This window comes from Cebidichthys violaceus, unplaced genomic scaffold (genome assembly GCF_023349555.1).
Source record: "Cebidichthys violaceus isolate CVI_PGR_0920_01 unplaced genomic scaffold, fCebVio1.0.p SCAF_75, whole genome shotgun sequence".
Lineage (NCBI taxonomy): Eukaryota > Metazoa > Chordata > Actinopteri > Perciformes > Stichaeidae > Cebidichthys > Cebidichthys violaceus.
Window position 1 is genome coordinate 665,042 of NW_027176959.1, and position 12,629 is coordinate 677,670.

At 44.9% G+C, this 12,629-nt stretch overlaps 1 protein-coding gene across 2 annotated transcripts in view; it reads left to right on the top strand.

Moving 5' to 3' along the window:
* The first annotated feature begins 2,426 nt into the window (after nt 1–2,426).
* The window catches only part of LOC137892087 (myosin-9-like), a 30,874-nt gene continuing 20,671 nt past the window's right edge, over nt 2,427–12,629 (top strand). For both annotated transcript variants that reach the window (XM_068737001.1, XM_068737002.1), the window contains exon 1: nt 2,427–2,714. The gene's annotated coding sequence lies outside the window, so the exon portion shown is untranslated. The remainder of the gene's footprint in view (nt 2,715–12,629) is intronic.

Genomic DNA, 12,629 nt, shown 5'->3' on the forward strand with positions numbered 1-12,629 from the left:
GCTGTCCCATAGACAGTGAGTTGGGAACATCACTATGGGGAATGTTCTGAGTGCGTGGGCACATTTTCTGCTTCAGATCTGACAACGCCGCAATAGAATGAAGCTCATTTGGTTATGAATAAAGATAAACAGACACGTTACTTGATGACAACACAACTTCTCTGTTTTCTGGCTTTGTGACTTGAACTTTGATCGGCAATGGAAATAACATATTTGCATAATAAACGGAGACGTATCACGCCCCTTTTTCTCCAGGGCTGGGCCAGGGCACACGATTACTTCCTGTCAGCAAGAATGTTTACATTCAAAACTGTGAAACGGTCTATATATCGTGTAGTTAGTGACATCACAGCGGTACGTCACTTTGACCTGCTTTATAATAAATATGGGACCTTTAATTGAGGTGGTGCTCCCCTTTAAGTTTGCATTTACTAGTGGCAGAAACTAGACATTAAATCATTTATTCATTGCTTTTGGCAAACTATTCAAACTGTTTCACCGTTAGCTATCTTGTTCATGTGTTCGTTACTTTTAAGCCAAAAATTGCAACAATTTATTTGTCACTTTTACATGAACTGTTTAGACTTTTCTCCTCCCTTGCTAACTATAATTCAAATGCACTCTCAATCGCAACGAGTGGTGCTCATGTGTAACAGCTGACTCTATATGTGGATTTTTTTTAAAATTTTTTTTATCGAATCATAATTAAAAATTGTCTTTTTTTTTTCAAATTCGTTGCGCTGCTGACATTCTATCTACGTACGTAACCGTGGCGACTGCATGAGTACGCCTGGTGTAAATGTTCCCCTGGTTGGGAATCCCTGCTCTAAATGATCTTTACGTCTCAGTTTGGGCTGCTGATCAAAGCTACTGATTGAAACAATTCATGTTTCACACTGAGAAAGTGATTTATTTCATTTTCCATTGCGAATGTCTCCTGTGTGGTTGTGGCATGTGCATTGGCTCTGTGCCTTCAGCTCCGCTCCGCAAACTGGGCTCAGATCAGCCCGTCTGAATCCCAGGAGAGTATTTTAAAGCAAACAGGTGTACTTCGTGCTGTTCCATTCTTCTGTGCAGACAGAACTTCCATCACTTCCCTCACCTGTTGGTCTTTGATTTCATAAACGTGTCGTCTCGTATGTCTCCCTGTCTTCTGAATTGCTTACACCTCTCAGGAACAAGTCGGACCCTTTTTTCTGCCAACGAAAACAAATGTCAGGAGTGATGTGAGGACTGAACACGCGTTTTCCCTCCTTCCCATTAATTACACGATCGCCTGCAGCGGTTCCCACGTAGTGCCGACATGTCTGGTCACGATATCTTGGCTTACCTGTTTTGACTGACGGGACACCTGTGAGAGTAAAAGTGTTCTGCACCTCACGTCTTGTTAGGCCTCTTGATGTAATCGTTTATGTGAGAGGTGCCGTGGTGGGTTTAGCCCTGAAAGAGCATGCTGAAAAGAGCAGTTAAAGGTTCAGAAGTCTCTCTTCTTTATCTCTTAAAGTCTTTAAATAAACATGATAAATATCTCTAAGTGGTTTGCTAAGATGTCATCCAAATATTGTTTTCACTTGCATCTAAGAACTCTGGCAAGCATAAATTGTTTGTATACGGTAGATAAACAAAATATTTGAATTCCCTTGGTGGACACAGGGGCCAGTAAAGGGAAATGATTTATTTCTAACAGTGACATGATGTTTTGAGAGGTTCAAGGCCAATATCCATCCTGCCAAAGTGTCCAAGGGCCAGACACTAAATCCTTATAAGCTCCCTGTTCTGCTTCTGACCTCTGACCTCCTTTTTGGAACGGAGAAAGACAAACTAACATGGATAATTAAAGTGCTCTATTATCAATATTACACCTATGATTATATCATCTTTCCGATCAGATAGAAGTGTACAGTTTCAAAAAGGTTAAATGATTAAGTATACAGTAAAGAAAAGGAGCTCCTTTGTGTGTAATGAAAGTATTTGATGTAACACAAACACATTAATGACATGAGCAGCAGTACTAGTGATTTGTCGGATGTGTGGCGGCCTTACAGCAGAAAGAGTATCAAACAGGAGCCATCACCGCTACTTGTTTTCAAAGCAGACGGTGGTCAGACTAGACCATGTTGACACACGAGGGAGGCCCTGGATGATGCAGTCCATCCTGAGAGGTGACTGCTACTTATATGGTCATAAAAATCCTTAGTATGCACATACCTCTCTCATTAAACACAGCTTTATCTGTACCCCTCTCCCCTCCCTCCTCCCAACTCTTTCAAGTTCAGCGTTTCCCTGCGCCCCTCGCCTGCGCAGTGGCCGTCACCCCTCCAGCGAGTCTTTGATTGGTCCAAAGTGTGCGGATTATCAAAGCGCGGCAGCCATTGGCCAGAGGGGCGGTGCACGCGAACAGGGGCCCGCCTTGGTCCTGGACCGCGCCCCGGCTCCGGATGGCTACGTACTGAGCGTAATTACGCGAACCAGTTAGCAGCCAGTAGAGGAGGGAGGGCAGAAGGAAGAGGGGGAGAAAAAAAAAAAAAAAGAGATAGAAAGAGTGACTGGAGTGGAGAAAGAGAGGGAGGAAGCGAGCGCTGTAGTTTAGCCTGAACTCTCTGCGAAGCTGCTGTCGACGGGAAAAGAAGTTTGACTCACGGAGAGCTGACTGAGCCACCCGGTTGTTGTTAGCTACCCCCCTCCTGAAAGGCGTCCTGCACCCGAACAAGCAGGTAATATTTTGGAACTTGAACACTTTTGTCCGCCATGCTCTCTCCATGTACTCTTTCATAAACTCATTCAGTCTGCCCGTCACTCCGGCAAGTGCAGCGAACCAGGAAGCACGGTTGCTAGTTGCCGCAACTTCAGCAACCGCGAAGGGAAGGGTGGAGTGGGACCTCCTCAACAGATTTAAACCGAGGTTTCTTTTTTTTTTTTTTTAAGGCCCGACTTAACACTTTTATTGTTCTCAAACTTCAAATGAACGTACATGTACAATGTATGCGATATGCGGGACGTATGGCGTCACGTACAGTATCCGCGTTGTGGCAGCTGGCTAGACGTTGAAAGCCATAACGGTGGAGGCAGGAAGTGATTCGCTTGAATGAGTTGCGGAAAAAGGCCGGTGGAGAGTTTGAGTGCGAGGGGAAATGGAGGAAAAAGTGCATTTTAGACTAAGTGTACACCGTCGTGGAGACCGGGTAGTTTATGAACGCTATGTGGTTGTAGTTGAACTTTTTTTTTTTTTTTTCGTGAGAAACGGACGCTGTGTGTGGCCACTGATATGAAGTCTGTCTGTCTGGCTGGCGGCATGACGTCACTGGTTTACCGGTGGACTTAAAAAAAAAAAAAAAAAACCCGGCGCTGTGCTTCTTCAGCTCGACCTCACTAAACTAATGTCATACGCAGGTCTGTGAAGCGTTCTGGGGCCCTCGAAGGGGGTTTTCAAGGCCCCCCCCCCCCCAGCAAAGGATGAATACCGTTGACTTTGATTTAGTTCACCAAGAGGTTCGCATAGCTGATCAACTTCATCATAGTTTGACCACGACCTCTCTGCAGGAGGGCCTTCTTGATGGAAGTCATACGAGTTGGAGCATGTTTTCAAAGTATATCAGCATTTATATGCAATTGTAATATGGGCTGTTATCAACGTGTATTGTTTAATGTTACCATAAAGTAATTATCTTGTTTGAGAGAGAGAGAGAGAGAGACTTGGCCAAATAGGAGCATAGAATAGATATTAGAAACGTACAACATTCACATATAGCTCAATATTGGACCCGAGAGGAGTACAACAATTCTTCATTAAACATGTTTGGGATGTGGCATTTGAATGCCTGATATGAAGCCAGTGTTTCCCTCCCAAAAAAAAGTTTGGCTTGTAAGTTACTCCAAGCACACGGTGCATAGTACAGAAATTAAGGTTTGACCAGCTCAGATCACACTTTAGACTCTAAACCAGGATCTGGTGTGGTGATGACTCAGACTTTATCTCACAGGGGTTAATCGACACTGGTTGTTGTATCAGTTAGCCAGAATGAATTCTGAAATCCACAAGACAGAACGCCAGCTGAAAATGACCAGGTCTGGCTTGTAATTACAGTGCGGCCCACTGTGATGAACATCGGCTAGGCAGCATGAGAGATTTTATGGGACGTATCAATATCAAGACGAGTTGGGACCGTTTTATATATATATATATATATATATATATATATGAAGTCACAAATCACAATTTTGCCTGAGAGGGCGTCACGGACGGTGAAACGCAGAACGGGGAGAAACCTTCAGGAAGAGCAACAGAGGTGGGATCCCTCCTCCAGACAAACGTGTGTGCAGTTTGTATGGAATTAGCAACTGTAAAATGAATACCTGGAGAAAAAAGGTGACAGTACTGGGTAAATAAAGTGCAAACATGATGTTAATGACAGTTAACTGAGTTGACGGATTCATGAGTTAAGAGTTTCAGACAAGTGTGAAAGTATTTGGAGTGAACAATAGATCAGGAAAGAGGAACATCTTCTGTGTATATATATATATATATATATATATATATATATATATTTTATTTTATTTTTTTTCCCCCACATATTACCTAACACCTATGACATGTTCTTCAGCCAGTACATGAACGATCACAGGAAACCAACCTCCATTAATTCAACCTAATTAAAAAGAAACAATACATCAACCCACTTGATATTTTCACTCCCACAAGCCAACCGCAGACTCTCCTCCGATCCGTCTAGTGTCACATTCTCATCATGCCTAACTGTGCCTCGTCTTTGCACACCTACACAAGTGTGCTTTTTGTCAGGGCAATTTGTGTTTGCTCTGTCAGACGGCACATCATTGTGTTTGCACTCTGGGAAGCAAACAGTCTCTGGTATGCCCGCTGACGTCCAGTGTGCGATTGGCCGGCCGTGTGTGTGTGTGTGTGTGTGTGTGTGTGTGTGTGTGGGGCTTGGGCATTAGCGCGCCGTCTCCGGGCATCGACGGCTGGCGTCCACTCACCCGAAACCTGCTTCTCGTTGTGAAAAAAAAAGTGAGAGAGAGAGAGAGAGAGAGAGAGAGAGAGAGAGCTCTCATTTGTAGCAATCGGAACCATACGCTTACGGTCAGCTGATGCTTTCTGCCAAGAAGCTATGAAACCGCAGTGTGAGATTACCTCACTGAATACTCGGACATAGAAATGATTGTGCAAATGATGTTTCATGCTGAAAAGTTAACAGTGGCTGGGATATACAAACCACTGTCTGTGCGTATAGTCATATGCTGCTTGTTTTATCGAAGCCATCGCTCCGGATGATAACGCCGTCATAGAGCAGGCCCAGTCGTTTGCTGCGTGGCTCGAGAAAGACACGCATCAGTAAATATGTAGCCTTAAAGGGTCACGTTGAGTGACATGTACAATGTCACATCCTGTTGTTGTGATTTGAGTCATGGATTAAGCACTTGCAATGCATTGTGCAACGGCTTCCCCGGAGGCCAGTTCTTCTCACTTGTTGCCAGTTTCTGCGCGGTTATGGAGCACCCCGCAGAGATCGTTACATTCCATCACTCGTGTGTCAGCAATGTCCGTCCTGCCCCCCCCCCCCCCCGGAGGGTTACGTACTTTAGGCTAGGCAAAATGAAACCCAGGCATCTTAAAATGTGAACAAGGGGCCGGTGTACGTTCTGTGGTTGTTTTAGATTTTTTTTGATTGAAGGTAGGTTCGTCGTGGCTGAGAGCCTAGATTACTCGCTGGCCCCCTTTTTTGCTTTTGTTGTAAGTACGAGTGCAGCGTGACACAGTATGTCCCTCGCAACCCGCAGTTGTCTTCGGGTATGAACTCTCAAGGTTCTTGTGACAAATGTGAGGTGTTTGTAATCTTTTATATGTTGTCTGTGTGCCCGTCTAACTGCCCTCGTAGGCTCGATCATGCATTTTAATTTGGATTGCGAAGCTAAGAGGAGAGAAACGGATGATGACAGGCTAGGGGGAAAAAAAAAAAATGAGCAAGAGCTGTAATGATATGAAACTATTTTGATTATTGGTTAGTCGGTGGTTATTTTCGTTAAGCAAGGAGAGTATTTTTTTCTGGTTTCCTTTGCCTTTAAATGATTGTAAATGAAGTATCTTTTGGTTTTGGACAGTTGGTTGTATTTGAAAGTGTCAGCAAGGCTTTGGGGAAACTTTTTGAGATTTTTTTTAATTTTTTTTTTGTGACATTTTGGCCAGTTGAACTGTGCCAATTTTCATTTCTGGTGCGTTACTCCAGCGTGTTCTGGTGATACTTGCCCCTATAGTGCTAGACGTCGTTGATGATTGGTCGAGGGGGTCATGCCTGGATTTCCTACGCAGTCAGCTGAGATTCATTCATGCGGGCAAAACATTCCAGTCAGAGCGGAGACTGTTAAGATTCTCCATTAACCATGGCAGAGCTGACATGAGAGTCTGTGATGCAGACGGTATCCAACACAAGACTTGCACACATCCTGCATGTGCCATATATCACTAATGGAGGCCTTTAATTCAGTTCTTTCAAGCATATTTTTTTTTTTCTTGAATGTCTGGTCTTTTTTTGTCCTCCCCAAACATATTTCTTCTAGTCGACATGAGCGGCATAATTAAGTTGCCTCAGTCAGAATGGTTGAACCAACTGGGCTCCAGGACAAATCTGCAGTAATGCGTTCTCTGGGTTTCCCACATCTTTTAGCTGTTTATTCAGACCCTTCTTCCCTGTCTAGCTCCCCCCCACCCCCCCACCTCTTTTCCTCTGCTTGTGTTTTTTTTTTTTTTTTTTTGCCACCACCCCATCCTTTCCTCCCCCTCCCAGCAAGCACCTGTAAGGTTTCAATGGAACCGAACAATACCAGGAAATGGTTGCGCTCCGACTTGGACTAAACACAGAAATGACTTGATCTGGACGGAGGGACCTTGACCAGGCTCGATGATTACTCGTGGCTCTGTAGATAATTCTTTCTTTTTTGTGGTGTAAACGGTGAGGTAATCCTCGATCAATGATTACTGAAGTCTCTGCATTGCCGGTGTAACGCCCCGGCTTCCTGTTTGTTTAAGAATGAGGTGATAGTCAGCACCGTGGCTCTCCATTTCCCTCACATAACTTCCTTGAAGGAAATAGTTTTTGTAAGGTTCAGTGCATTTGAAACGGGAAGTAAAGCCATACATTTTACTAGAGCTTCAGTGGTGATTTTAGGTGTGTGTGAGCTGCACACCTGGCTTGTGATCCCATAGAAAAGTGTGGGCGAATGTGTTGCGCAAGCTCTAACCACACACACATTCGCTCGGTGAACTTTGAAACATGCTGCTTAACGCGTCTATCTCCTGTCTCCCATTGGACGCTTTATTCCCATCTCTGTCCAAATTGCATCGCGCACCAGACGCCCAGGCTGTCGATCCGGCATGTGGCTCTCAGGAGGTCGGCGCTTGCGTTGTTTGACGAGATAAGTCTCGAGTCTGTGAGTGACTCAAAGGGAGTGCCTCTAAGGTCGAGATAAGAGGTGATATAGCTGAGAAGAGCCACATGGTAATTCACAAAGGTTGAAGGAGCAGAAGTGAGGTGGTAACAGCAGATTTTCTTCACTGGGTCTGTTTGCCGTGTCAGCTTAGCATTCCTCATATAAAAAAAAAAAAAAAAAAAAAAGCTGTGCTGACATATTGAAATGTGTATCTTAACTCCCCTCTGCATTCTTTCACAGTCTGCTTAGAAAGGCTTACGTAACCAGCTATCTATTTATCTAATGGTAAATACTGCAGAGTGCTCCAGTAATGGGGCGCCCTGGTATCTGCTCTGTTTTGTCAAATAACCAGTCAATAGTGCATTCAATGGTGTAACGGGATAGCTGTCTAATTGATGGATGTGGAATTTGTTCTATGACCCCGGAAATGATGTGCTTATCAGAGCAACACCCAGTTCTCCCTCTATTTAACTTAAGCGTTCAGTCGGTCTGCCGTCTGACTCCCATTGATCAGATTTAGTTGAAATGTATAAAACTGACATTCAGAATGTTTAAAAATAGCCTAAAAAACTTGATATGCGGACTTGGAGCAGTTGTGTGGATCAATGGTTCCCCATCCTGGGTGCTGATCAAATAACTAACATTATCGTAACATCCCCCTTTTTATATCTGCATAGTCTTAATAGTTATAATATCCTGTTTATCTGGTACATGACTGGTGGTGTTGGGAGCCACTGGTGTAGGCGATGTGCCGAGAGCTTCACTCAGACCTATAGCAGGGGCCTCTGGTTGTAAACGGTCGATGGCATCGACCGGCTTACAGTTCAAAGTGAAACCGGATCCCGGTCGGGGCAGGAATGCGAGAAGTAATGTGGAAAGTGATGTTGGATCTGTCATGCAGCGCAGTCCGTTTTCCAGCAAGGGCTTAATTTTGCCTCTCCGAGCCGCACAGCGTGCACTCCAGTAAAAAAAGCCACCTTCCCTCCCTCCCTCCCTTTCTCCCTTTTTGAAAGACTCGCACACAACAAGTTCCACAAATGGCAAAATAGTTTTCTCAGTTTGTCATTTCCTCTTTTCCTCCCCTCTCGCGTCCTTGCCCCACCCTTCCCGCTACCAGAGAAGGAGGGCGAAGGAGAGAGGGGGAGAGAGAGAGGGGGAGAGGGGGAGAGAGAGAGAGGGGGAGAGGTCGTTGTGCTGTGAGGGGGATGAAAGTGGTAAAGCCAAGACTAAAGAGGGGCTGACACTTGAACCCCATTGGAGTGTTTGTTGGTTATCTAAACGGATGAAGCCAAACCAACAAGGGTGAACATAACATCCACAGCGTGAGGAGGACGGGCAGCCTCGGCTCGCATCGAGCCAGCTGGGATGTAGCAGTCGGTGGGGAGTGCAGCGTTATTGACTTTTCGGTCGTTCTATTAATATTCTTCCGGTCAATGGGGCAGTCGACACGGCACAGCTGGTTTATGGGCTCCCTTTAGCTGGAGCAGGAGGGGCTTGACTGTACACGGTCACGCTTTGGTAGAAGTCGTCTCGTCTCCTGGTTTTTACAAGTAACTCGGGGAGAGTCCCCGAGGTGGAAAGGAGGGAGGGGGAGTCTGACTGGTGGGTGGATGGCCTCAGTTTTATGAAGACCAAGGTTGACCTGCTTTCTAAACGGGACAACCAGGACTGAAAAGGACACTTTGTAGCTCTTCCCTTTTCCTCTCCTCTCCCTGTTCCTCCTCTTCCTCAAAGTCCTGGCCTCTGCATCACTTCCTCTCTGTAACCACATTCTGGTCCCTGTGATGAGGCCGGTTCCTAAAAAAACGTCCTCGTCCTTTTTACGGTTCCTCTTTCAAGAACTCTGCTGCTTTGACAGGACGCCGCTAACTCTGTTTTCATTTGGGCGTTCGTTTTAAGACATAATCCTTTAATGGTATCTCAGTCAGCTTTCATAAAGGTCACGGGTCTTTGCGGGTTGACTGTGTTTTCCTCCTGCTGCCATGTGTTCAATTAACGAGTAATCCTTGTTATGATTATCTAGGTCGACTAATCTCGTCGTGAACGGGTCTCGGCAGAATAGACGGTGAACTCTTTTCACAGCTGAGCGTGTCGCAAAGCGACAAGGAATCGGAGAAAGCTTGATTCTCACAGGATTACGGAGGACTTGGCAGGGCGGCAGCAGGAACCCGAGCCAAGCTGGGGTTCCTTTTCAATGAAGACCGTTTCATCTCAAAGTCAAGTCAACGGTCAGCCTCCTCTAGGCCTACGCCTGACATTGTCTGATGGGAGGTCTTTATCCCTCCGCTTTTTTCTTCTTCTACTTTCAATTATAGAGCAGCACTTGTCAAACTAGAATAGCCGTTGGACTAATTTTAGACCTAGCGTTACTCTCTGGAGGTGGTTTGAAGTGTGTCACTTGAGTTATCTGTGGCAAATATGTGAGTCACACTGAGGCAGATATCAACAGACTTTGCTACAATTAAGGTCCAAATTAGAGCTGAAATGCTCAGTTGATTGTCAGTAAAGTTGCTCGTTCATTTTCTGACAATCGTGTCATTTTTCAAGCAAAGATACCAAACAATCCCTCGTTTAAAATGTATTTACGTCTCTTTTTGTTTTATGTGATGGTAAACTGAATATCTTTGGGTTTTGGCCTGTTGGTCAGACAAAAAAACAAAAAACAATTTAAAGATGTCATTTTGAGGATGACTTTAATTTTTGTTGGCATTTTTCCTCGTTTCCTGACATTTTAAACCGTTAATCTGGAAAATGATTGGCAGTGGGTCTGGCCAAATATCGCGATATATTTTTTTACTAAATACGTCTATCGATATCGACAATTGGTGCTTTTACTAAATATATAAACAATGACATTTTTGATGTATACTCGGTAATGTGGATATAATGACTAAGTGGGTAAAGGCAAATAATACAACGACTAGAACAGTCTGGGTAGTTAAAAAAAAAAATGTCATCGCTGTGTAATGCAGCCTTTAAAAACCAGGAAAAGACAACACGTGTGCCTTATTACAATATTCAACATCAAAGACGATAACTAGTCTCATATCAGGATATATTGCCAGATTAATTCACAATGAAGGGCCGACAAGTCTCCCTGCACCTCGACTATAACGACATATCAAGCTAAAAACAACACCAGAACTTTGGGCGTTTTCAGCCTGCTCCACTTCACTTCTTGTTTTTGCCAAAACAACAAAGCTACGGGGATTATAGTGAGTTATGGCTCGTATTCGACCCTAGCACAGGGGCCAACTCATCCACATGCACTGGAGCGAGTAAAACGCATGTCAAGTTTAAAGGAGCATGGGAACTTACTCACAGGGACTAATAGAGCATAGGTCTGATGGACCTCTGCAGCTCTGGGTGTGCTGACACTTGTGTGAGGTGATGCTGATCCTCCCCCCCCCCCCCCCCCCCCCCCCCCCCTCAGTGACCAAACTTCCAAAGGCACACATGGTCTGCTGCTGTGATGGGAGTATGGGGGAGGAAACGGGAAGGAAGGCCAGAGAACAGGTCTGAGAGAACCGTAAGAGGGGAGGCACAGAGGACAGAAATTTGTGGAATGCCGTTGCTCGCCGTCTCTCCCTGATAAAGGGTGAGCATGGGAGGAATGCGACCCTGAAAAGACTGGATAAACAGGGGGGGGGGATGTTAGGATTCTGGGGAGGGAGAGGAGGGGTAAGGGAAGGCAGAAGAGGGAGCGCGGAGCCAGCTGAGAGGCGAAGCAGGACTAATTAGCCCCACGTTCCGTTACGGGATGGGGTCGGTAAACGGGAGATGAGTTGGGAGGCGGGGTTGAGCGGCGGTGACGGCCGTCGGCTGCAGCCCGACGGAGAGCGATGATGGAGGACGGAGAGAGGCAGGGGGGGGGGTCATGAGAAGAATGCCTCTCCCTCTGCTCTCTTTCTCACAGATCAGGGTCAATGTGCTGGAACGGACGCGGGACATAATAACCTCGTTAAACGCAGCAACTAAGGGGCTTTCTTTTTCAGTGCGGACGAGGAATGCTGCCAAGTTGGTTTGCATTTTGTCGAGGAAACAGTTGTCAGAAGTAGAGCTTGAGAACGGCCGTGCCTATATCGCCGATATTAACTCGTTGTAGATATATCTATATATGTGTTGGCCAGTCAACAAGAATTTGCTGTACTTTAAAAAAAAAAAAAAAAAATGTTTTAGGTCATTTACAGGTGTCATTATTACATAATTTGACCAACAGAAAGCACCGAACGTTTATTAGAAGAGATCCATATTAAGATTATATTATGTTAAATTTATGTTTCACAAAAAGGAATTACTATCGGCTGTTGTATTGTTATCAGATTTATTCTCAAAAATCTATAATCAGTTGGGCTATACTTTGACGTTTGAAGTATCCTTTAGATACTATAGTCGGCCTGACTTAAAAAAACATGAATTCCTCAAATCAAATTTGGGTGTTTTGATGATAGTATTAGTTATGAAGTAACATTAGGATTATCCGCTGTAATAAGTTTAGGGAATACCATGTTTTAAAAAAGTGATTTATGTCTGTGATCAAGCTATGAAATGCCAGGCTTGTAAAAGTTTTCTACCACATTGTTGAAAGGCGCACACCCTTTTTTTTTTTTTTATGATTACAAATCTTGCATAATGCATCACGCATTCTTCAATAAGTGTATTTCCGCTCCGCTGTGTGCTTTGTGCAAGCAGTGTCAAATGATGTCGACCGTGAGAGAGTCGAGAGTTTGACACCAGAACTTCATCTCAAAGGAGAAAACACCGCGATGCAGAAATAACTCTCATGGACACATCCAGCTAATATTTCAGTATTTCAGACACTGTGATAAATGTAACACTGGGCTGGACCCGACCTCTGCTGTGATTTTTATTTATTTTTTTTTTCCCTAGCGTTTGCATACGAGCGACTCGGCATACGCAAACTACCTTTACAGGGAAGCTCTCTGGGTTGTCAGGGAATGACAGCGGGCGGCGCTGAGGAAACGGTGTCATGTCAGTGAAAGCACATCGCGTTCAGTTAGTTGCGCTCGCATTTGGGCGAGTTCTCCCTTTTCTTTTCTTTTTCCTCGATTCCGGTAATACTCGTCCGGTCACCTTCTATGTAGGTTAAACCGCAGCGCTCCCTGTCAACAACACGTTGTGCTGGGAGCCTTTTCAGAGGCGTGTTGAAGCAAGAGAGCAGCTTG